The sequence below is a fragment of the Apteryx rowi genome, unplaced genomic scaffold (genome assembly GCF_003343035.1).
Source record: "Apteryx rowi isolate R43461 unplaced genomic scaffold, aptRow1 scaffold_418, whole genome shotgun sequence".
In the NCBI taxonomy this organism is placed as follows: Eukaryota; Metazoa; Chordata; class Aves; order Apterygiformes; family Apterygidae; genus Apteryx; species Apteryx rowi.
Window position 1 is genome coordinate 537,540 of NW_020450657.1, and position 25,437 is coordinate 562,976.

The window sequence follows — 25,437 nt, forward strand, 5'->3', positions numbered from 1 at the left end:
CAACGGGAGAAAATCCAAAGAACAAAACAGAAATTGGAGAGACTGACGCAAGAAATAAAAGTTGGAGAGGTATGTATTTGTGCTTAAACGCAGCAAAACTAAAATGGTCGCATAATAGTCATGTACAGACCAAACAAACACAAAAGGAGCTATTATTTCATATGATTCACCATGGTAAAATTCAAAAAGCACTCATTTAAAAAAAAATCCCATTAAGAAATAGGAGACTGATTATTAGCAAATAATTCATAATAATGAGAGATAAAGCAGACTGCAAAAATATCTCCCAGAGGAAATCCCATTAGTTGGGATTTTAAAATTAGGCTGAACAAAGTATTAAAACACGTACTTCAGGAATCCAATCTGCTCATCTAGTGGATGGAAAGACACCCTTTTACACTTCTTACTTTCCCAGTTCAATCGGATTTATTTTGCTTTTTTGTGTGATAGTTGGTTAAAAGGTAGAGAATGAGAAAGGTGTGGGGGAGAAAAAAACAAGCATTAAAACCACCTGCATTCCTTCAAAGAACAGAAACTAGGCTGAGTTAGGTTTGAACAGATAGCCTATTTCCAGGATATAAACAAAATAAACAAGAAAAACACAATCTCTTTTCTTACAGTTATATACCATGAGTTCCTGTCCCCGTAAGAAAAGCTACAAAACAGACTAATACTATATAGAGCTCCTCCTGACCACAGCTTTAAGAGGCCCATCACCCGTCTCTAAGAAGCCCAACACAGCAAGTTTTAAACAGCAAGGTATACTACTGAAAACCTAGATACTAATTAAATCTCCACTAATCCTAGATAACTTGCTGCAGTAGCTCTAGGAATAATGAGGGACGAATGTTAGGGACCAGTTCTTTGGGAAATATTTTTGATGCTTGCTTGTGTTTTCCCTGGGGGGAGGTGGGAAGGGGCCTACAAGGCTAGAACATTCAATTATGGCCTCCATTATTTTAAATCTTTTCTAACTATAGCTTGCTTTCTATAAATCAGATAACAGAAGAGAGATACAAAGTCCAAAGCATATTCTACATTGTTACTTATTTTATACTGCAGTGTTGAGATACAACTCTGCTACCTCAAGTACTAGTTACTCTATCAGGTTTTCAGGAACAGCTGGGTAAAACACCTTGTTGTCGATCCAAGCATAAAAATTCACAGTATTCTAGTCCTACAAGGTCTCACACCACTCTTGCGGGGCAAAAGCTCCCCTGTAATGCACAGTTTTCTTGCCCTTCTGTACTTTGCAAGTATTCCTCCTAGCTGCAACAGTCTGAATACTCCAAGTGCAAAGCAGAAAAAAGGCAATGAGTCTTTTTACTGGTCTTTAAAAAATTCTTCTCTTTCTGACCCAGCTGTTCCATTTCAATCTAATGCTGCATCTTCTAGCACCCTCAGTGCTCATTTTTAGTACTAGAGTAACCTACAGACATTTTATCCTTGTTTTATTACATCTAGATATTGCTTAGGCATTAATGCAATCTTACCATAAGAGATATTAATACAATAAATAATAGTATGAACTTTGCTGTAATATCACACCTAAATGATGTTGACTCTCACTAAATTTCAACAAAATAAACACATCTGGTTTTTCAGCCACAGGAGCACTGATACTACTGCATCTTTTTTTCCCCCACACGGCTCAATTTTTTCTTCCATACAATGCTGCTCAAGTTTTATTTCATGCTCTTCAATGCTACACCCTCCAATTATTTGTCATAAAACAACTGGTTTGCGTAAAACAATATTTATAGAAAAAGAGAAAATCCTGTTCATTTCATTTACACAAGCAGGCCAAACAACAGGACAATGAAGTACCAGGTACTTATGACAAACTCCGGAAAAATTTCAGAGATGATGTGAACTGTGGAGCCAGTTACACACAGTTAAATACATGTAATATAGGTAGAAAAAGCGTGGCTGATATTAATAAACAAAAATACAAAGCTGCAAAAAGACAGAAGTGGAGTGTTTTATTTCATGATCTTAAAATAGCCTGCAATTCAGTTTTCCACAGAAAACTGAAAAACTCTTTATTTCCATTTCTGCATTGTACTGTGGCCTCTATTTACAATGACCACAGACAAATACATCTAAAAAATGCCTTAGGAGACGACCAAGTAAGTTTATTGCAGCATTCAAGATCCTTGTACAGTAAATACAGAGAACAAGTGAAACACTGGAGAGACTGACAAAACCCCTTCTATCACTCCAACACAAAATTTGTCAGTGTTTGACCTTCAATTGCTTTCATTTTTTTCTTATGATTATTTGCATATCATTTTTGAACTAATTTTCCATTTTCATTTTTCTACATTCATGTTTCAGGTCCTGACTACAGTAAACACCTCTTTTTTCAGAGCATATAATTTCTTTTAATATCCTGTGCTCTCATATCACATTGCAGTCAGTCCCCGTCCCCCCCCCGTCGTATATTGATCATCAACTCAGACTACCAATTTTTCAAATGATAGAAACTGTAACAGCTATGGATGTGATTGGAATACAATGTTAATCATTTTGATTTTGCAAAAACATCCTACAGAGTTGCATGCTCATTCTTTATATTTAACTAACACCTGGGTGACACAAATTCAAAAATGGCAAAAAAACCTTTTTATCGTAATCTCAAAAGAAATTCCAAGACCTAAAAGACAGTATCAAAGATGTTCCTTTTTTCTGTTTTTATCTGATATATGATATACAGTTACTTGACCATGAAAGGACATGTATAACCATTTTAAGTCAAACACATTTAATTAAAATGCTAAAGCTCAAAAATGTGATGTTCGTCATTGTGGCAGCTGATAAACACATTGCCATTCACATGCCTACATACATATATATGCACACAGTTGTGTGTGCATACAGATCACATCACAAATAAAAACTAAAATTAGATATGTTTTTGTTGAGGATCCTACAGTTTTACATAACAACATTTGTGAGCTTGCAGTTTTAAAATGATCCCCCATCCCCCAAAATGTTTAAGTTTTGCAACTTTTTTTCAGCTTTTTGAAGGGAAAATTCTACCAAACCAAAACACTTCCATTTGCTGAACTGAAACTCTGCCCTGGGTCCACTCCAGATAAGTTTATGCCTACTGAATTGTTGTGATGTCTTTTGAATTATTTAACTTACTTTTCATAACTCCAGCTTCCAGGTACCACAATGCACTATAGATAATGCACATGAAAAAAAAATAAATTAAATAAATAAAAAAAATCACACTTTGTCACAAAACCCCAAATACATGGATTTTTGCTGCTAGTTACACTTTTCACAGATCCTTGGGGAGGCCTAAAGATATAGCTCACACAAGAARTTTCTGCAAGTGTCCAATACTCTACTAAATGGTTGATAAATGATGTTGGTGAAGCTGTCCTGAACAATGGTTTATCACTTAATTTTAAACAATAAAATTGCCTACCTGGAGCTCTTTACTTGTACCCAATCTATTATTTACATACAATAACACAACACAAAATAAAACATTACCTCACAGTTTGTGACAAACCACATCAACAGAAGATTACAAAACTTCTGCTCAAATGAGATTACAGAAAACCTGAAAATCAAATACAGGGAGTAAAGCAACAATGGTCGCAGAAGTTATAGGTCTCCATGTATCAAGAACCTTTTTATTTTTGAGATATGTTTAAGGGTATCATAGTAAAATATCACTCTTCAAAGCTTGAGAACTCATAAAAATTCCATACTTCGGTACTTTTACTTCTTCTGACATTTTGTTCAATTCTAACTCGTTTTAAACTGCAGCAACTGTCACAAATCACCATCAGGAAACAGAAGGTAATTTCTCCTTAAAAATTACCTTTTTTTTTTTTATGCACCTCCCCACTCCTTCAAAAAAAACTTTGCTTTTTATGTCATTTTTTGTGCCAGCCTCTGGCTGGCACTTTGGTTCTTTTTTGCAAAGAAAACACATTAACAAGACACACAGCAACTACACAATAAACAAATCCTCTCTTTTTGTTATTCATTGCTAAATAACACAGACTAATTTCATTTCAGAAAACTGGAATACTTCAAGTTAACCAATTGTGTGCCTGTGTCTTTTATACATCTTAGATTTAGTGGTTTTCTAGGAAGAAAGCAGTTTTATTGACAATACTCTAAAATAAGCATGTATTCTTTAACCTATGGGAAAGCATGGAGTTGGTTAGAAAAAAATCTAGGCAAAACCTAATATTGGTCTTATTAGGATATTACCACAACGTGTAAGAGCTGTTCCTCTGAAGCCTGTATAATAATGCTATGGTAAAAGGTAGTATTACTGAGATCAGATTTGTACCCAAAGAATTTCCTATTAATATTTAAATCAACAGATCCCCCCACACACCCAGATCACTAAAGCATGCGCATGCACACACACACACACACACACACACGCACACACACTTTCAAAACCCTTTATACACTATGATTATAGCTGCTGTTGAAATTATGCTGTAGCTCTGGAAAAGCTCATTCCAAACTATCTCAGTCACAGGCAGAAAGACAATGCTGAGAGTTGACAGAATGGTCAGAGAAATCATGAGATCCGTATACCAACCTTTACCAAGACCAGGACCTAAATAAGAACCATTCTGCATTGATTCAGATTAGAGCTGTTAATGTCACATGTCACTACAAGTTATTAGTGTACAAGAGTAACAGCTCCCTCCCTTCTCTCCAGAAATACCGATTTTACTACATCTTACTGCTTGAAATTAGGATTTGACCAAGCTTACGATGCAAAGTCAGTCTGTCTCCTAAAACCAAGTTGCCATGATCAGAAGTATTACTCATCTAAACTTGACAAATCTGACTTTCTCCCCATGCATATCTGACTTTTCCAGACAGACAGAGGTTGCATCTAATGAAAAACTGCCACTACGTTGAACAGCATATTCATGTCTAAATGCTGCCTGTCCTAGCTATTGTGTTTATATGGCAATTTAAATTCCAAAGTTTACAAAATAAAACATTTATGTGGCTTGATGCCTTTTTAAAGAAGCTATTTGAAACTGTTCAAATCTGTGGAATGAAACAGGCTTAGGGGAGATAGAATAGGGCAAGTAAATTGGTCAAAGGTACAAAGTAGAGGCATTTATCACCTAGGTTTTAGCTCTGCACTCATGGTGAGACTTCTATACGTATAATCACCAAGTAAGTGAGTCTTATTTTGTTATGTAGACTTCTGAAGAAAGGTATTTTACAAAGACTTAATGTCACAAATGTAAATTAGGTAAGGAAAATAGTGCATGACAAATCATCTATAATGCCACTGAAGCCAAATGGGTTGTTCAAAACAGTACGGAGAACAAGGTCAAGATGTTCCCTTCTCTTGCCCTATTAAGAAATAAAAATATAGGCTACTCCTTATCATTATCCTACTTCCTGTACTTTGAGAGATGAGAAAGCAGTCAAACTTCAGAAGACAGATATCACATTGTACATCGTCAATACATTACACTACAAGATCAATGACTATTTAATTAATTTCACATTCACTTTAGTACCATAAATCATAAAGAACTTGATATCAATACAATGATCTGGTCTGTGGCCTTCATTTCAATTAAACTGAATTATTTTAATACTTAATACTTTATTTTAAAATGGTAAGATGCTTTCTTCTTTTTAAATTTCCAGTAAAATAAAATCTGGTTTCCAAGACTTGACAGTGTTTCCCTCAGTTCACATTCATTACATTTGGCTACTCAGATATACCAGTACACTGCTTAGAAATGCAGATTCAAGTGTAATAAAAATTAGTTTATGAAAAAGGATGCATACTCTTTTAGGAGATTCTTTTTAAAATTAGCCTGCATATACTTTTAAAAAAATCATGAAAATAGCATGATGAAAAGACAAGATTTGTACAGCAGACTTGAATGATTAAAAACTCTTGATTTGTGAGATGCTTTTGTATTTAGTGCCATATGATTCAGTTCATATTTCTAATTGAATGTCATATGCTGTAACTATCCACTAGCTGCCCTCAGAGTTGTGGAGTTTGTCGGGGGCGGGAAAGAAGAGGAGGGTAAATCACTGATAACAACTCCTATTCCAACAGGAATTCCTAATTAGAAAGTAGAGCTAACATCATGGCATATGGCATCACACATCAAAACATTAGTTCACAAGCAGCAAATGCTTCATAACATAGACTTTGTCATGAATATGGTTCCAACATTCTCTCCCAGTTATTGATTCATCAAATTACTGAAACAAGTATTATGGTCTCCCTAATGCTTACCTGTATTTTCAGACTTATAGCTGCCCTTTGCCAACTCAGAGCAGATGTCAGGGCTTTTTGCACTGGCTGCCAGTCAAGGGAATCAGCAAAATAGAGAACAGCTTTTTTATTTCACACTCACACTACTTCTAGAACAGGGGTGGTTACAAACAGCACAAGAATTCTTCTGCCAGGGACCACTGTCAAAACACAAATGAGAGGCAAAAAGAACACTGCTCTTAAAAGAAATTCACAATTTCTGAGAAGTGCTGGCACTTGAGACTCCTGCCGGACTTTAACTGTGATTCCTGCTGGTGGTCCCACCCTCACAATACAAAGACTGACCTTATTCAACAGCTGAGAGAAATCTTTCACAGGCTTAACACATCAGAACCAAACACAGAAGGAACTAAATAACAATGTGTATGAACAAACCCCTCTTCCATAGAATTGGGTTTCAAATGCTTGAATCTAAAGTCCTAAATTTTAGTCACAGAAAACTTGGTAGGTGAAGAGCCTCTTGCAGGACAATGTATTGATTGCTTCAGAAGTTCAAGAAAAGACATGTCACCTCCATTTCTGTTCCTGGAGACTAGGAAAAGTGAAGCAGAACAAGGGGAGGGGAGAAAAAAAAAAAGAGAGAGAGAGAGAGAGAACTGACATCTCCATGATGCAGTCAATTTTATTGAAGTTATAATCCTAAAAAAACAAAAACAAAAACTTTTAGTGAAGTTAAGGGCCAAATCATTTGTGTGCATGTTTATGTGTGTGTGTACTGTACAGATATCTGAAAAGAAGAATCGTGCAGAGAAGGAAGTTCCACATCACCCAAACATTAACATCTGCTTTTGCAAACTCTCTAGATAGGCAGCCTGCATATCATTAAACAGCACACACCGCTTTCCCTGCATTCTCAGTTCTCACTCTTTCCCGTCTCAATTATTGCTTCCTATACATATATGGAGTTTGAAGCCTAGTCCTTTGCCTTTGCTCCCAGCATCCTACCCTACTTGCACTTGCAAGTTGCATTGATGGAGCAAGAATGTTTCTCAGAAAAAACTGCTGGAAATCTTTGTGCATCACAGCGTAGAAGATGACTTTAAAATGTCATGTGCATAAAAGTTAAAAAATTAATAAGGAAAGTGAAACATGTATAAAGATAAAGGGACAGACTAAAAAAACACCTGCATCCAGAAGAATGGGAGCTGACATTGAAAGACTTAAGTCAGAATTAGACTCACATTTACCAAGCTCTTTGATCCCTTGCTAAGTTCTGAATTCATCTTCATACCACTAGATTTTAAGAACACCCGTAAAGGGGAATGTATAGCTATTTTTGAGAGTCAAAAGATGCTATCATGGGGAAAAGGGAAACACGTGATATGTGATATCTTTTATGTTAATAAAATCTTTTATGTTAATAAAATGTTTTATGTTCACTCCCCTCCCATCCACAGAAAAGCCTCCTCATCCACAAAACCAGAAACCTAAAAACTGTTCAAAGAATGCCCAAAAAGCCACGTTCTATAGTCAAGAGGACTCAGTCAAAACCTGGATGGAGAGATGAGTGAATGGCTGGATATAATACATGCTATATTGTATAATATGTTATACATTGTGGTCTGCCATCCAGTCCTATTACAACTGTGATCATATCACCCTTTTGCCTCTGTCAATTTGGGTAAAAATTTAATTCAGGAATTCAGGAAGCTTAATTAACTACTTGTTTTAAGGATTTTCTCTTCAGCATTCCAGAAACAATCTAAAACTGTGCATCTGTCAAACTGTGACCAAAAGCACCTGAAAATTAATTCATTGAACAAACTCATTATACACCAAAACTGTCAGAATTTATTTATATTTATACACAGAAGGCTGCATACAGAATTAACTGCATGTAACTTTGCACATCAAGCATTTGCATTTTCAACTACTTATCAGGCAAAAGGGTCAGTGTATCATGTCTATAAAGTTGGCTGCATTTGTGTGATCTTGAGAGAAAAAAGAGCACAGAGAGCTTCTACTATATTCGTAAAAATACAGAAAAAGAACTCTTAGAGTTTTGCTTTACATTGTAATACTTTTGACCAGGATTCTGTATTCATTCTACCCATTAAAATATCTGCTAAATCTTGGAAAGGAGTAATTAACAAAAGTACAGATGAAATTTACTAGCAGGAAAAAGTTTTTCAATGGAACAGGTTATCCGATAGTTTCTTTATATTATTTGAACCACAGAGAAATGTATTTTACATAAAGGCTTGTAGATACAGAACGATGCAAAGTGTTTATAAAGCTGCTGCTAAACTTTTAAAAGCATAGTGTTTTAAAGCTAAAAGTCAGAGCTGATGGAAAGATTTATGTTATCAACTTCATCCAGTTTTATGTGGACCATATAACTGCAGCTACAACTTTGGGCAGGCATTACTCAACAGGATTCAGCAAGCGCTGTGTACCTTTCAGTCCCCCACCTATATCCTCCACCACTCCATTCTCATCCCACGATTAGTTTGCAGGTCCAGTAGAAGGACTAAGCAACCAGCCGGAGAGCAACATCACAACGATGCAACATAAAACTATCTATGGCTTGTGACGGAATTACAGAGGGCTGGTAGGGTAGGAGACATTACTCTGAGACCAACCCATCGTTCATTCTTCACCTTTCTGGACCCCTAGAAGCATGGACAACCCTTTGGAAAGCCAGGGATAGAAAGGACCATGTTGCCCTAAAGACTGCAGGACATGAAGCAAATATGGATTCTCTTCTACTAGTGTAACCAACAACAGGAAAAACTTATTTAATTTGTAAGCTGTATGGTTCTCTGTCAGCTTACAGCTTGCTCATACATAGTTATATATTTTAAAGTATGATTCCCCAGGAAAATGCAAATGCTCTGTATTTTCTCCAGTTTGAAACTTGGCTTTTGTTTTGAACCCCAGTATTTCAGATGGGGGATAGTACTATTCCTTTCTTCTTCCTCTTTGGGTATATTTTCCATTCTCTTTCCCTTCCATCCTACATTTTTCTTTCCCCTCCCCCCGCTTCCTGAATTTCCTCTCTGGCTGCCTCTCCTCAATTCTGTTTCCTTCTGCGCAACACTGTAGACATATCTCCCATTGCTGTCTGCTGTTTTCCCCCATACTATCCCACTTCTTTCAGAGCACAAAATGCAAAAGGTCACCAAAACAAGCTGTCTAATACTGAAAGAGTCCCCCAGTCAGTTAAACCCTGTATGATCTTTCTCGCATTATTCTTGGTTTACACAGTTCTAGAGATTTGTGGACACTGAAGTAAATCTTTAATCTAATTTTGGTTTTATGCAAATTCCATATTCCTTAAGTTATCCTGAGTTATTTCTAAGATGCTTCACTACTACTTTTTATTGGCCCATTCCCTCTCAAATAATACAATATGTCTTTATTATTTATTTTGACTTTTGGCACTCTTACTTTATTATCTTTTTAATATTGTCATTAACCATCCAATAAACTTTCCAGTCTCCCATTTTACTATAAATATACATACTGCATACACTATCCATCACTGATTGCTCGTTGCTCTTGTGTTTTCACCCCATCTTCACAACGAAGGCATTTATAGCTATTTTCAATCAATGATTTCTCTTCACTTTTTTCACCTGTCTTTTCTGTCCTTTTCAGCCATGACTTTATACCACTGACTGTCACTCACAAAATGTGCTGCTGAAATGTAACAATTTATATTTTTTTTTCAGTTCATCACATTTACAAAACATTACTCATTTAGGTTAGAAGTGAAAAAAGATGACATTATAAAGGGAGACTTCTCTTTGTTATGTTCAGTGCAAGAACATTACTTGCATGAAGCTATATTCTACTCTTAGTTACAATACAAATCCAACGTGATTCTTACAAACTGAAATCAGTTCACAGGTAGGTCAGCAAGAACTTTAATATACTATACAACCTAGAGCTCTCTCCAGTCTTCATTTTGTCCAGTGATACACTTGTTAGGATAAAAGTGGTTCTGCCTTCTGATAAGAACCGAGTTTAGAAAATTCATCTGGGTAGTTGTTCTAGATATCCTTTTCCTTATTCCTCTTCCATTTTTCTAAATATAACTTTTCAACTCTTATAGATAGTTAATTCCCATCAGAATGCATTTAACAATGTCTGCTGCCATAATGGCTCTGATGTTCCTTGCTGGCCACAGAGCAGAGACCACTTAACATCATCTTGTCATCTGAAACATCCATGATGAAAAGTTTTCACTCATACTCATTAAGCCCCTGTTGGATACGTCCCACCTCGGGCATCTCCAATACTTTACTCTTAGATCACTTTCTTCTGTATGATTAATAGCAGATATTGCTGAAGTTGTTGTTCTAGCAGAATTTTCAAATACTATTAGTACAATGGGAGTATTCAAAGCAGTTTTTACCAGGATGCAAAAAATGGTAAGCATATAGATAGCTAAACTGCTTCTCTTAAACAGTCACATGCTTAAGATTTTCAAAAGGATTATAATTATTAGGAATATAAACAGTGATTTTAAAAGATACATGGGCTTCCAAGGTGTTTTTTTTTTAATTCCATCAAAGTATTACAGTTTTAAACACAGAGATGTACATCCTGTGTGGGGTTATACATATCACTAGCCATTGCACTTCAGAGACCACACCTCAGAAATGCAAAATCAAAGGAAGTCTGCCAGAAGTAATTCCTAAGTATGTGATAATTAGGGAAGCCGGGTTCATACAGATTTTTATCTGGTGCTTGGCTGACTTTATGTTTTGGGATGCCAAGCTTTATCTAAAGGCTTTCCCTGAGCTGGACTTCTATAAAGGCTCTACTCCATGTAGATACTCCAGTGGTTAATGAAGCGTACTTCAGCATGAGTGGGGCTGTTCAGTGGAATCCTAATTAAATCCTTTTTACCTGAAAGATGTAGGAATTCAATATCTTTGAGACCTAGGTCCCTCCATCAAATTTGGCTGAAATCGGCCACAGTTTTCAAAAGTAAATGAAATCCCTCCAGAATACAGAGTTTTGAGAACAAATATGGTTTATTTTCCACAGTCCATAGCAGAGCATTGGAGAAAACCCTCTGCACTACTCCCACCCTATAGATACTCGAGGACACAAGGCCTGGCACTCCACTGTATTCAGTAAACTCCCAAACAATTGGTAGAATCTGGCTGCATGTGACAAGAGAGGCAACAGAGTAGAGCCAAAGCCTTCACTGGCATGAAACACAGGCAGGAAGATTGTTCCATTTTTAAAGCTTCCTGTAATCGCTACAGAGGAAAATTTAGTAGTAAAAAGATATGCTGAACAGAATGCTATCATTTGAAGTTGGTGTTTTTCTCCCCCCCCCTTTTTTTTTTTTAATAAATACAAGGAACAGAAATTACAAGCAGACTGTTTCCTGTCTGTTTCTTCGGTCTTTCCCAGCTGTGTAACTTTTACTGAATTTGAATATGCAAAGAAAAGTAAAAAGATATGCAAGATTTTAATTCAAAATCTCTGTTTTACAGAATAATGCAAAAGGAAGGTCTGAATCTGTATATTTAAATCAGTTTTTCTAAACAAGTCACAACCAGATGGAAAAAAGCCAGCACCCTAGTTACTGAATGAACTTGATTTTTTTTTTTTTTTTTTTTTTTTTTTTTTTTTTACACAAAACACACTGCAAAGCAGCCATGCAAAAACTTGTTTACATTCAGTCACAGCAGTGCTTTTAACTCAACTAGTGAACTAGGTTAAACAAACATTTGACCAGTGTTTGTAAATACCTCTAACATGCACCAGTTAAGATGCATATGGTTTAAAAAAAGTTTACTTCTAAAAATGCCAGAAACAATATACATTTTATATGCAACATAAAACAAGATGGCAGACATAATGCTGCAGTTTTGTGCATCAGTCATTGTAAAAGAGTCCAAGGACACACTTTCAGCTTAGATACTTCCTTATCGCTGCTGAATTCTTTTGTTTTTTAAAAGGACATAAATACCAACAGATTGTATATTCTTACCTCTTTTGTTTCACCTTACGCTTTCACCTTCTATATGTAGACCTGCCACTCTTCAGTTAAAACACAACYCTCAGTCATATAAAACTGCTTTTTGTGCTCAGTCCTCAAAGTTGCCACATATCAACCTACATAACACAAATTGTAGACCTTCCATTTTGCATCTCTATTAATAAGTGGTTTAACCAAACATATGCTAACTCTATGAGCTCAGTGCTGCCCTCCACCTTAAAAATTAAGCCATTACACTAGTGCACTCACACAACTGTATTTTCAAGATCTAGTATGTCACATACCTATTAATACTTTCCTAGAAGCCTAAGAACACCAACACTCCATGCTTACTTCCTATTTCTAAACTCTTCTCCCTTTTCTCAGTTTCTGTTGCCATTTTATTTATCAATACTTTAAAATAAATGCTCAAACTTCTCAGGAACTGGGAAGAGAATTAGCCCACATTCCACCCTCTGCTAGAGCATGAGACAGACAATACAGTATCTTCTCTTAAATCAGTATGTAAATTAAAGATTTGACAATATTGAAGTCCAGCAACTTATTTGTTGCAAGGTCTGGGAATTGCTGTCCACCCATCCAATCCAAACCTCTGTGCTTTAACAGCCATTACCCCTATTCAGTCACACGTGTATCTTGGAGATACTTCCAGTTCCCAATCTACAAAATCATGCAAGATTTAAACAGTCCTAGCAAAACCGGTCATTTAGTAGAGGGCAAACTTCCACCTGGGCTGCACATTCATTTTGTGCACTGACTACTTCACCACCCTGCCTGTCCTTCATCCACATAGTACTCTTCTACTGATCCTTTTGATGTTCACCCCTCTGGATGTTTTCATTGTAAGAGGATGTTCTAATCTGAAAATCATTTACTTCTTAATAGATGCTGTTGAATTACTGTGCCAGCAGGAGGGGCACAACTCAGCTTCTTCTCTAAACATTCCTTCAGGCTAAAGCACTTCTACTAAGCGCTCTACAGTTCAAACATTTATTACCGAGTTTCAGAGTAAAATCAAATTAACATCAGGGATACATTATATTTATTAATAAAGTGTCATAAAAATATTAGCGAAAGTTGAACAGGTAACACAAGGATATCAGGAAATATAAATGCTCAAGTTCCAGTAGCAATGTTTTCTTTGTCAGGTTACGTATCCCATAAGTTGGATGGAATGCATTGCACATTAATGTATCAAACTAGGTCAGGAAGCAAATTAACTTCTGAAGTTCTGGTTGTCATTTTAATTTTGCATTAGCATAAGTGAACACTGGAAAAGCAAGAATCCTGTTTGTTTGAACTTCTAGAAAGTATTTGCACAGAGGTTCAAGAAGGCAGTTTTGAAGAGATGACAGCTACAAAAACCACTGAATCAATCCTTACAACATGAAGGAAGGAGCAGGAGTTGGAGGGAGGCTGAGTTCTGCCTTTCCTCTGCAATATGAAGGTTCTTGTGGCATCTTTATTCCTTACTGTCCCATGGAGAAAGAAGTTCCAATTCTTCCAGACGGAAGGCAGCAGGAATAGCTCCACAAGCAGTTTAAACCAGGGTTGCTTTCTACAGACTTCAACCCAGATTATTCATCTGCCTTCACACCCAACACCTCTCTCCACAAGCCTACTTCTACTGTTTAATGCCATTCTACGCTCAGTTCTCATCTTCACTTCAGTTCAGCTGCCTCCATTACTTCCTTATCCCTCTTCTTCTGTGCCCTATTCACTTTCAGAAAATGTTTGTCTTGAGAAAAAAAAAAAAAAAGCCACTCAAATCAAACAGGAATTGTTCTTAAAATCAAAAAAAACCCACTCCTACCACTGAATCTTATAAAAACAACATCTCCCCTTCAAGCAGAAAACATGAGTTTAAGATTTTTGGCTACCATGGAAAAAGCTCTTCAGATTGGCAGAGAAAAAGCCTAGAAAACTTTCAGATTCTAGACAAACATGTCTCCCACTATAAGAGGTTTTGGGAAACATGCTAGTAGAGGACAAGACTTTTCATTTTCAGGAGTTGTGGAGAAGTAGGCCATACCATGCAGTTCCCTTCTCCTTCTACAAAATCATAAATCTTCCAGGACCCAAATCTCCACTTGTCAAGTCCCTGGGTGGTAAAGGGTATATAAAATGAAAGTTAATGCTGCTTCAGAACTGTTTCTAGTCTGAAATATCTCATCAATTACATAGACAAAGCACCTACACTCTTACTTCATCCTCTTGGATCTTTTCTACCCTCCTAGTAGGGTGTTTCTGTATATTCATCTCTTCCAGTTAAGGAAGCTACCATGGTGATATGGATGGCATTGTAACGAGTAATATTGCTGAGCACCAAGACAGGGCACAAAAGCACACAACATGAGGAAGCAGGGCTTGTTTAGTTAGTCTGGCAGAGGAAGCTAAGAAGTGATCTAATAGCAGACTACAATAATTTAAAGGGGGTTCAAAAAGGCAGCATAGCCAAATTCTCCCAGTAGTGGTAGATGGTATAAAAAGAGACAACAGCCACAAACCATGTCTTGAGAGGTTCAGATTAGATACTGGGAAAAATTTTATCCACTAGGAAGACTGTGCAGCACTGAAACAGGCTGCCCACAGAGCCTATGGTATCTTCATCCTTAGSGGCTTCCTCGATTCAGCTACACAAAGCCATGGTTGACCTGACCTAACGTTAGCAGTAATCCCTCTTAGAGCAGGAGATTGGATGGACTAAGATGACCTCCAGGCAACTCTTCTAAACAACTTTTCAGTGATTTCTCTGATGACCTACATCTCTGAAACCAAGACACATTTCAGTATCAAGGAAGAGTTTAAGAAGTGGTTCTGAGGGAAAAGTAGGTTCTAATTTATACCTTTCTGCAGCCTGATCCGTAATCTACATTAGCATTATCAGCATCTCCCACCAGCAATAATTTTAAAGGAACATTAGAATTTGAAGCAAGTTAAGTCATCACACATTAGCAATTTTTTGTCAGTATCAGTGAAGCTTAAACAGGCCCTATTTAAAGGGGTGTTGGTTAAAATCTATTTGTAGTGCTCTAAGATAAGCAGCTGGTGAAGGATACAAAGACAATTCCTGCCATTCCGTGGCTTTTCTACACAGAAGGCAGCATACATGAGCGCTCACATCTAATTTAGAAACTAAGCTTCAGCAGTACAGCTACTATAAATAGCAAATATCCTGTAGATTTAAAAAGTTTACTGTGGTTTTAGTTTTTTTTTATTTGGTTTCAAAACAAAGAGAACATACACAGAGCAATTCCAATTTTTTTCCCTAGAGTCTGACTAAAATCAATTATCAGTCCCTTGAGGAAAKATGGTATTGACTGCCCCTACTCATCTAACACAACAGCACACAAATCACACAGCAGCGCAGAACCCATCCATACAAACATGTGCTAATAGACAACTAACAATCATTCTGTATGCCTTAATTTTCCTATTGGGTCTTTGAAAAATCAACAATTTCCAACAGGTGGAAATGCAGTTCTAGTCTGAGAGGCATCAAGGAACAGCAGTTAGGAAGGGAAAACTAACACAGATGAAAGGACCAAATGTCACACTGTAAAACTCAGATTTCATCACCATATTACGCATCAGATAGCATCTATACACACTGCAAAGAGCCCTTAACCCCAGCATATCCTTCACATAACTCAATCACAGATTAAAAGCAGAACATAAGTATGAAACATGCATTTCACCATGACACCTTCCACTTCAAGGCCAAGCGAGCACATTGCAAACTGCAAGACAGGCTGTTTGCTATGTTTTGAAGCGGGGCTACATATCTGAGGGGAACCAAAGCAGCTGCTTAACTGGCCACGGCAAACCTAACGAAGCGGGAGGCAAAAGGTGCGGGCCATCAGCTCGTGCGCTCCCAGCGCCTGTGGGGGCGAGTTTCACTCGCAGGCACCGCCCGCCCCCGGCGAGCGCAGCGAGCGGCGGGGGGCCGCGCTGAAGGAACAGCGCCACCTGCCGAGCCGCCCCCGCAGCTCCCGGCGCCGCCGCCGCCACGGCACGGCGAGCCGGGCCGGGCCGGGCCGGGCCGGGCGCGGCGCAGGGGCGGGGGGAGAGGGGAGACTGGCGGCCGCGGCCGGCTCCCTGACGGCCGTGCCGTGCCTGCTGAACGCGTGCCTCTTCTTCGGTTCTGTCCTATGGGGGCTTTTTTTTTTTTTTTTTYCGAAGATACCTTAATAGAAGTGCAAAGTGATACCGGAAAAAATGTTCCAGCCCCATAAACAGTCTTTAACCCTTCCCCAAGCCAGACCCTGGCAAAAATGAAAATACAGATCCTTCAGCCTGCGAGAGGGACTTCCCCAGGACTGGTCGGGCAGGGCTGTGAGGGATTCTCGGAGGGGAGCAGTGACGCTGACCAAAGGCACCTTGCGATATTCCTGCTCAAATATACCAGCCGAACCGAAAGTGCATGGACTAATTTTCACGACAGTCCTCCCTTAAGAGCTCCCCTGCCACCAAAGAAACCCGTCAGGCATTTCCTAACGGACCCCACCGCCGATAAAATGCTTTGAACCCAGCCGGCAACCCGATGAAGAGCTCCTACGGCCCACGCCCAGGAAACGCCGCCGCCTCCTCCCACCCTAAGGGGAGACCCAGAGAGAGCACAAGTGCGACCGTGGGGTTAAAAGAAGACAAAAAAAACAGGGGCGCAAGAGGAAGAACTGACCAAAGCTGGAGGAGGTGCCAGCAGGGAGTAAGTGCGAGGGAGGCCACGCCTTTGCTAGGGCTGCAAGCTGCACTGTGGGACACGGCGCGGCTGACTTGGGCGCACGTGGGCACGCGTAACGGTCAGCGCTCCAACGGCCGCCGCTCGCGCGGGCGGGGCCCACCCCTCCCCTCCATTCATTCATTCGCGAGCTAACGGCCCGCCGGCTCGGCCAGGGCGCCGGCTCCGCGCGGTTTTCGACCCCGAGGCGCAAAGGCTCCCTGCTGTCACCGACAGCCCCCTCGGGCACGGCGCCCTGGGCACCGGCCCACAACCCTTGTAACAAGTTACACTGCTTATGTGCAGAAAATACACTTTCAAGATACCAAAAGCTTTTTTTTTTTTTAATGTTTTCAAAAGGCTCTAATTAATAGGCAGGTTTGGAAAAACCATATTGGGGAAGTTACTGTGCTAAATTATCAAATGAATTAACATCGAGAATCCTCAGGTGGTTTTCACAAACAATTTGGGGACGGGGGGGGGGAACGAAGCAACATGTGGGGGTCTTCCTGCCTAGCCACTAACCACTGCGTTCTCAGCTTCATCATTTCAACATAAGAGCCAGCAAGTAATTAGTGCATTTATACATCTCTTTTTCAGTACCTTTTAAAAAAGGAGCAATTTAAATTTTCTTGCCATAAAATACCATTTTACACAGATGATCATTTTGCATTTAAAATATTTTCAGAAAACTGAAAAAAATTTCCTGTAATAAGTCACTGACAGAGCTATTTGGACTGTAAAAATTAATGCACAATCACAGCAGTGCTATCAGGTGAAAATGTTTATTGGCATTTTTAAATGGAGATTATAGTCAGCGTTCTTGTGGCCTTAATGTTGTAAAAGCATTCTTAAAAATCAATTGTGGTGTGCCCCTATGACAAATGATACAGTATTTCATGCAAGTTAATTTTACTGTATTTTCCTCATTTTATTCTATTTTATGCACATAAATTCAGCACAAGAGAAAATGGGCAAAATTATAAAATAAGCATTTCCTTACAAAGGGAAAAATATCTAATGATGACCAGGCCCATTTGAGAGAACTCACAAATGGCCTCTGTTTATGCTGACAGGGCTGACAGAAATAAAATTCTGCCCATGAGGGAAATGATGCTGTTTCTCAGCTTCAAAAGTTAAAAAGAAAAATTGGAAGCTGGAGTATCTGCAGTTCCAGCTCTAAATAAAATCTTTATTTAAGTCTTGGAATACAAGCCAAAAATTGCATTTTTTTGAAACCACAGAAAACTGATACCCAACCTTCAACAACCTATTACCAGTCAGTAAAATGACCGATTATGAGGCTAATTAAATAGGGTTGTTTTTTCCTTATTCCCATTATAAAAAAAATGGAACAAGGGCATTGCACTTATTGTATATTTAGCTGTTTTTTCTGTAGTAGTATTTTTCTTTAAATCAGAAAACTCATAGTTTAAAGTAACATGGTAAAAAGGCTAGTTTCAAAAGAAAAGAAGAAAGAAAATTTTTTTCCTCCAAAAATGATCACCCTAGAATAAAAAATGAGCATACTTTTTAGTTTATGTCAAGTTAAAAGCTATTTTTAAATGTACCAAAACACGGTATCATTATGATCATATTGCATTTTTCAAACAAAGGGAACATAGATTAGAATTATCAAAACAACACATCTGAAGAATGTTCCAGTGCTCCACATTTTAAAAAGGCATTTCTTTCTGGTAATAGTGACTAATTATTTATAACAAGAGCCAGTCAAATATAATTTTGAAATAATATACATTATCTCAATTTTTTTCAATATATTTCCCCCATTTGCTTAGTCAATTTCACCTAAATTTTCAGATTTAAACTTCCCTTTTAAATGCATATTTAATGAAAGCAGCTGAAGAGAGTGTACAAACCAACCAAAAGGCACAGCTGAAGTACACCACAAATCACACACTATCCTTGGATACTTGCACACTGCTTCCAATGACAGCAACAAAACATTCATACTATATTCAGAAAGTAGGCCCAAATGATGCTGCCAGTTTTAGTTTTCACATAACTAAAATAATCATCTTGCATATAACGATCATCTTGCACTAAAAGTCTCACATATCAGAAAGGGGAAAAAAATATATAATACAAAGTATTTTTCATCATGTTCTGATTTAGTGTAAAGGAAGCACCCACAGACTTAAGAAAGCCTTCATATTCTGATTTAGGGCTCTGACAATGTGAATATATTTTATTTCAAAACAGCAGATTTTTAAGTGTCTCTATGCAAAGCAAAAGTCATTCACTTCACAGTAATAAAAAATACATTCAAATAGTTTTTGTCTACTCAGAGCAAAGCAAAAAGTCTGCGAAGGAGAAATAGCATACATGCTTGATTACAGCATTGAGCTAAAAGGAAAACTGTTAGTGAAAGGAAGAAATTATGAAAACTATAGTAGAAGTGGTCTTATTTACTCACAGTCTCTTTCATTAATTCAAAGAAAGTAAAAACAAATTAAAAGGAATATACTATCTATATGTCCCCAAAACAACTATCTTAGTGGAAAAAAGTAAATCATAGAGTATATTAATCAAAAAATTTATTTTCTCAGTCAGCTATTCAGTGTAAAAAACAACAAAGATTGTGATTCATAAAAGCAGAATCTCAAGTGGTTATTTTGACATTCAGTCGCCAAAATAGTCTCCTTACATTTCAGACCTGATACACAAGTCCTGAAAGCTACCGTGACAGTAGAAAATATATAAGGTTGAAAGGAGACCAGACCTCAAGCAAAGCATAGATAAATCTTGGTTTTAATGGAATGTACTATCTTTAAGAAGTACTAAGGAAATTCCACTGCTAATGAATAGGAAAAATAGTATATAACATACTATAATACACGTTTTCGTTTGGGAGAGGGGAAAAAAATTGTACTTCAGTTTTTAATTTTATATGGTTATTTTTCAGTTTTAATCTTTTGTCTTACGGTAACCATTTGATATTGTTTGTTTCATTTTGAAACATGATAAGTGTTTTAATAAAAATTTCACAATAGCCTGGTGATTTTGGTAATATCCCTCTTTTCAAAAATGGTGTTACTCATAAGTTGACAAGATAGCTTTGGCGTGTAGGGACAGAAAATGAATACAGACTAAGATGTCAATCAGTTAACTTAAAAAAAAACAAACAAACTACATTTAGGTTGTGCATGAGCTCATTCATTACCATTGTATTTGTTGACCAATTTCAAGTTTGACTGAAGGCTGAGATGTCCTGCAGTTCTACAGCAGTGTGAAAACAGAAACCTGTGCAGGGAAGAGAAACTCCCAGTGTGCCCAGCTGAGGTGAAGGCTGAAGCATGATACCATGAAATCCACTGGCATAACAACCAACTGCAAGAAAAGCTTCAATCGGAGCATGCAATTAACCACAAGATGCAAAGCTGTAGGAAAACAAACCTCATTATTTCCAGTGCTCATAGAAATACTTATTAATCTTGAAAAATTCTTTCAAAACAAACAGAAAAACTTCTAGTTCCCACTGAATACAGATTCTTGGAGCAGTTTACTTGAGCATACCATAGTAAATAGCCCCTCTCCAAACATATATATATTTTTTTAATCACAGGTAAATATGAGTAAGTTCCTCTCTCTCTGCATCTTGTTATGAATATCCAAACATATATTTTATTCAGACTCTTCTTCAGTCACTTTGTCCCTGGTATTCTACAAAAAAAAAAAAAAAAAAAAAAGGCCAGAAAGTTTCTACAGTGCCGTGTTAGCAGATTATTGAAAGCAGAACAAATTTAGCTAGGGAGACTGTCATTTTCATGGGTGGACAGTAATACATTCTAACATGATAAACTATTTTCAGGCTTTTGAAATATAAAAAGGAAAACTTTTCCTCCTTCTCACTATGATTTTGGATTTTAACCCAATTTGTGTTGATGGAAAAATTCTCATTAACCTCAGTCATGCATGCTCAGACCTTCCCAGCACAAACTTTTACAGAAGCAAAGAATGTTACCCTTCTCTCATACCTGGAAAACAGTTTCCATTACTGAGATGGTCAACTTGCTTTGTCCAAATGATCATGAGTGAGAACTAAGAATAAACAAAGTTACTCATGACAGATTTTCAAAGCACTTCAGTGTACAGTCAGCAGCTCAACTATGTGCCCTGAATCTTAAGGTACTGAGCACCCTCAGCTTCCAAAGAGATCAAATGGATCTGAAGAAATTCAGGGACCTAGAAAACTGCTCTCATGATCAAGACAATATCTTTATTTCCCAGCCAATCTTTTAAAATTTGGCCCACAGTTTAGTAACTTTGATCATGTACAGGACATTTTTTTCCCCACAATTATCTATTACATGAGAATAATAAATGCCAGGGTATTCTTTTCTCTAGCTACAAGCAGAGACAAGATAAATATGATTTCTCTTTACTTTTCTACCAGCCACACAACAAATAGAAAAAAGCACCCAACAAATCTCAACTCCATAAATATGGGTGATAAACATTAAAAGATCCAGTCACAACTTATGCAACTGGAGAACGCTGCACGACAGTTATGTCAAAGATATTTTATTGAAAATTCCCCAAACCCATTGAGCTAGGGTCAAATTTCAAACATCTTTCAAAAAAAAAAATGCTGAAACCAATACAACTACTTGCATGAATATGCAGAGCAGGATTTAGACTCTACTCTTTTTGTCCTGTATGAATTATCCATCACATTTCTATTGTATATTATTAAAGTGACTTGCTTTTTTTATCCTCCCAACCCCCACATCTGTGCTGCTGTAATTTACGTGAATTGCAGTTAATGATCACTTGCGTTATGCTTAATCAGCATATCAATAATATACTCTGCACAGACTAAGTAGCTCTTCTTTCTTTCCCCTTTAATGAAACCTATAGAAATGGAACTGGTATTTGACTGATTGGCATTACAAAAAGGTTGCCTAGGCAGGTGCTGGAGATGGTAGTACAGGATACAGGCCTTGTGGTTGCTGCCAATCATGCTCAAGCATCAGGAAAGCCAGCTATTATATTTTTAATTCAGTTCCTTAGCTATCTAGAAGGGCCAATGTTTTGTACTTAAGGGATTTTAATGAGCTTGACCAGATCAGCATTACTGACGCCAAGATTGTGGCTGTGTGGGATGGTTCGAGGAGAGATCACATTCTTACAGGGTGATATTATTAACCACGGTCTAAAACACTGCCATCACAGTGTTTTTATGTGGGACACAGAAATCTTTGAATACAAATGAGCTATAAATCTGAACATGAATATTCAGGAATTCTGGAAAGCTGTTATTATAAATGCCCAAGTCAAGTCAGACTTAAAAAAGAAAGAAAAAAAAAAAGAATAAAGAATAACCACTAAATGCCAAAAATGACAGCCAGCTTGGGTCATTTTGCCAGAAGTCAACCAGCTTCATATATAGCTCAGGTAAAATGATTTAACCTAGTAACAGGTTTAGATACTTCATCTAAATTAATTTTTAGAAATTTGTAAGTTGCCCTCCTCAGCACATTGGCATTTATGGCTTCAGATGAGAACACTGCTGGATTTTGGAGAAGAATTGGCACAACACCAATATTCTCATTTGCGAATCACAGCCTCAAGTGTGTCTCTATTAGCTTTACCTTGTAAATCATCACTGTGCTGTTAGCAGTCTTTCAATATGATGCGACATCTTTATTACAATGTTTTTCCACTGAAGTTTAAGTTCATATTTTAGTTTGATTGGAGGCAGATGCAGCCATATTTACCAGGTTTAATTAATAGAATATAAATAAAGGGCTGTGAAAGGAATGCATCTCTTTCCTATGTTGTTTGAGGTGCCTATTATTATATCTTTTCACAGCAAAAATTATATCAGATAGGATGTTATTTTACTTTACACTCATGTTTCAATATTTAAGCTTAAAATTTCACAGTACTTTGAAGGTTACAGTTTATTGTCCAAGTTCTCTTACAGAACTGCTCACAATGCAGGATCTAAATTAATTTACTACCGTGTGATTTTTACGTAAAAATTTCATTAACATGCAAAGACATCAGTCCAATTCTATGGTTTACTTTAGCTTTAATATCCATGGATATTACAGTAAATAAGAACAGCATGCACAGACACACACAGATGAGATGTGTTGGGTTTACCTAACACAGACTTGCAAAAGCTAATAAAATTGCTTTGAGAGATCTGGGGGCCTTTTCTGCTGGGGTAATGTAGCACATCTGTTTTTCTTATAGCCCCCAAGATACCCTGTATCGTTCCCTACCAACTGCTTTAGGCATCCAAGGCAAGAGAGGCACAGCTGCAGAAAGCAAAGCAGTAGATCTGCACAGCTGCAGGGAGATGAACAGAGGAGTAGAGTAAAGCAAAGCAGAAGAGGCTGCGAGAGAAAAAAAAGGCTTTGCAAAACAAAATCAAAAAATGCAACTGGAGACAAAAAAAACTGATGAGCTAGAAATTACTGGAGAGTTCCCTCTTGGACATCCTGTTTATAAAGGTTTCTTATTGGGAAAAGTCAGCAGGAACAGCCACTAGAAAGAAACATGAACTCTCTTCCCACCTCTTCCCCATGAGAAGGGAACAATTTGTTCACAAACACAGAGAGAGATCTATGTACAAATTCAAAAAAATAAACCAAACAGTAATCCTTAAATACTTCTAAACACCTGCATAACACTTATTATCAATAAGGCACTACTTCAAATATTAACAACTAAATCCCATAAGGCAGAGATGCAAAGTACTGTTATCACTAATCTCTGTAAAAGTGATAAAGGTGAATCAGCTTGTCCAAAGCTGCTGAAGGATCAAGAAGTAATACCTGACAACATTCAAAATTCAAAAAGCATTAGATCTGGAAAAAATAGCAGTTGCTAGGCTAGAGAAGCTCCTAGCCCTCATCAAGACCAGGGACGTTTCCCAAGGAAGCAGAAGTGGCAGCAGGAGCTGGCAGAGGTTTACTCATGGGGTAGGAGACACAGGCAGAGATAGACACACAAAAACTGCGAGCAACTGTCATCCCAAAGGTAGTGCAATAAAATAAGACTACCGTAGGGGAAGGAAACAAAGTATCATCTAAGGGGAGGCACACGTGACAGGGCAGCGAGAGGAGCTGCCACAAGTACTTGAGCTCCTTGTTTCAAGAAGGCACAGACTTCTCCAAGGGTGAGGGGAGCTCCTGACGTTGGGGCTTTTTCATTCGGGGGCAGAATACAAGCAGTGGGGTTCTCCTTCCATTTCAGTGCTACACAATGTAGAAAGAGCAAGCAATGAGGGGTTGTTCCTACGCACAAACACACGCATATATTCTACGGAGGGACAAGGAGTTGGGGAGTGATCAGATACCTATCAGTGCCACTGGATGGCTATACCCTGATATTAAGTTGGCAAAAATCTGAAAAAGAGGCAGACCAGTAGCAAACGATATGTAAAAATGTGGAGTTGGCAAGTACAAAAGCAGAGACCCTCTAAGACTAAACTTTTACTTATCCAAATAGAATGTTCAGTTTCATTTGATCTGGAAACAAGATAAATACAAAAAAAACTCCCTCAAGAGAATTATTTAGACATTTCTCTAATAACATTTTAACTCAGAAATAAAAATATCTGCACAATTCAGCACAAAAGTTGTCAAATGAGTACTTACATCACCTGCTTACGTATGTCCACAAATTTTTTCATCTTCCACTATTTTCATCTGAATAAATTATCAAGTAATACTACGAAATAGGTTGATATCTTTTAGAAATACACATTGTGATAGCAGAAGGAACAGTACTTATTGACAATTTTTTATTCAGTGCACCTCTTCCTTTCATTTTCTCCAATAAGAGTGATCTCTTCATGGGGATTGCACGCAGCGCAATGTATATTCTAAAGAAAAGGCACCATAGCTATATAAGCCATATATTTCAAGTTTAGAACAGACTATTTTTGAAGCTCCAAAGAGCCACAGCTATTACACAGTGTTCCCTGAAGAGGAAACAATGGTTAAATAGCACATTGGTCTGTAGCAGCACTCTTCCATTTCACAGTCTAGTGAACTCACCCCATGTGATGGGTAGGAGATCCAGCCCAGCTCCCCTTGAATTGCTTTTGAATCCAGCAGATTAACTACAAAAGAAGACAAAACGAAGAGGAATGAGTTTCATTTGCCTCTGTCCAGTTAACCTCAGTTAGCCCGTACTAAAAGATGTGTTTATTTGGGGCCTTGTAAAGCAGTTGATTTGTTCAGGTGGCCTGGCAGATAGCTACAAAAAAGAAAAAGACAAATGAAAGGGATCATCTTGTTTATGTTAAAACATTATATGAACAGCAGACACAGGAACTTTTTAAAACAAAAAAGTGACAAAAGTAAACAATGTATCTCCATCCAAATTAATTACAGCAGGGGGTGAAAACAGAGCCGCTCTATCAGCTGCATAAACTACAGCGTTTTCCCCTTGGACGCCTGA

General features: G+C 37.7%; 1 protein-coding gene across 1 annotated transcript in view; it reads right to left on the minus strand.

Moving 5' to 3' along the window:
- EPHA3 (EPH receptor A3) overlaps positions 1–25,076 on the minus strand; it is a 215,147-nt gene extending 190,071 nt beyond the window's left edge. Inside the window, exon 1 of the mRNA XM_026075985.1 lies at positions 25,032–25,076. The gene's annotated coding sequence lies outside the window, so the exon portion shown is untranslated. The remainder of the gene's footprint in view (positions 1–25,031) is intronic.
- Positions 25,077–25,437: the final 361 nt, after the last annotated feature.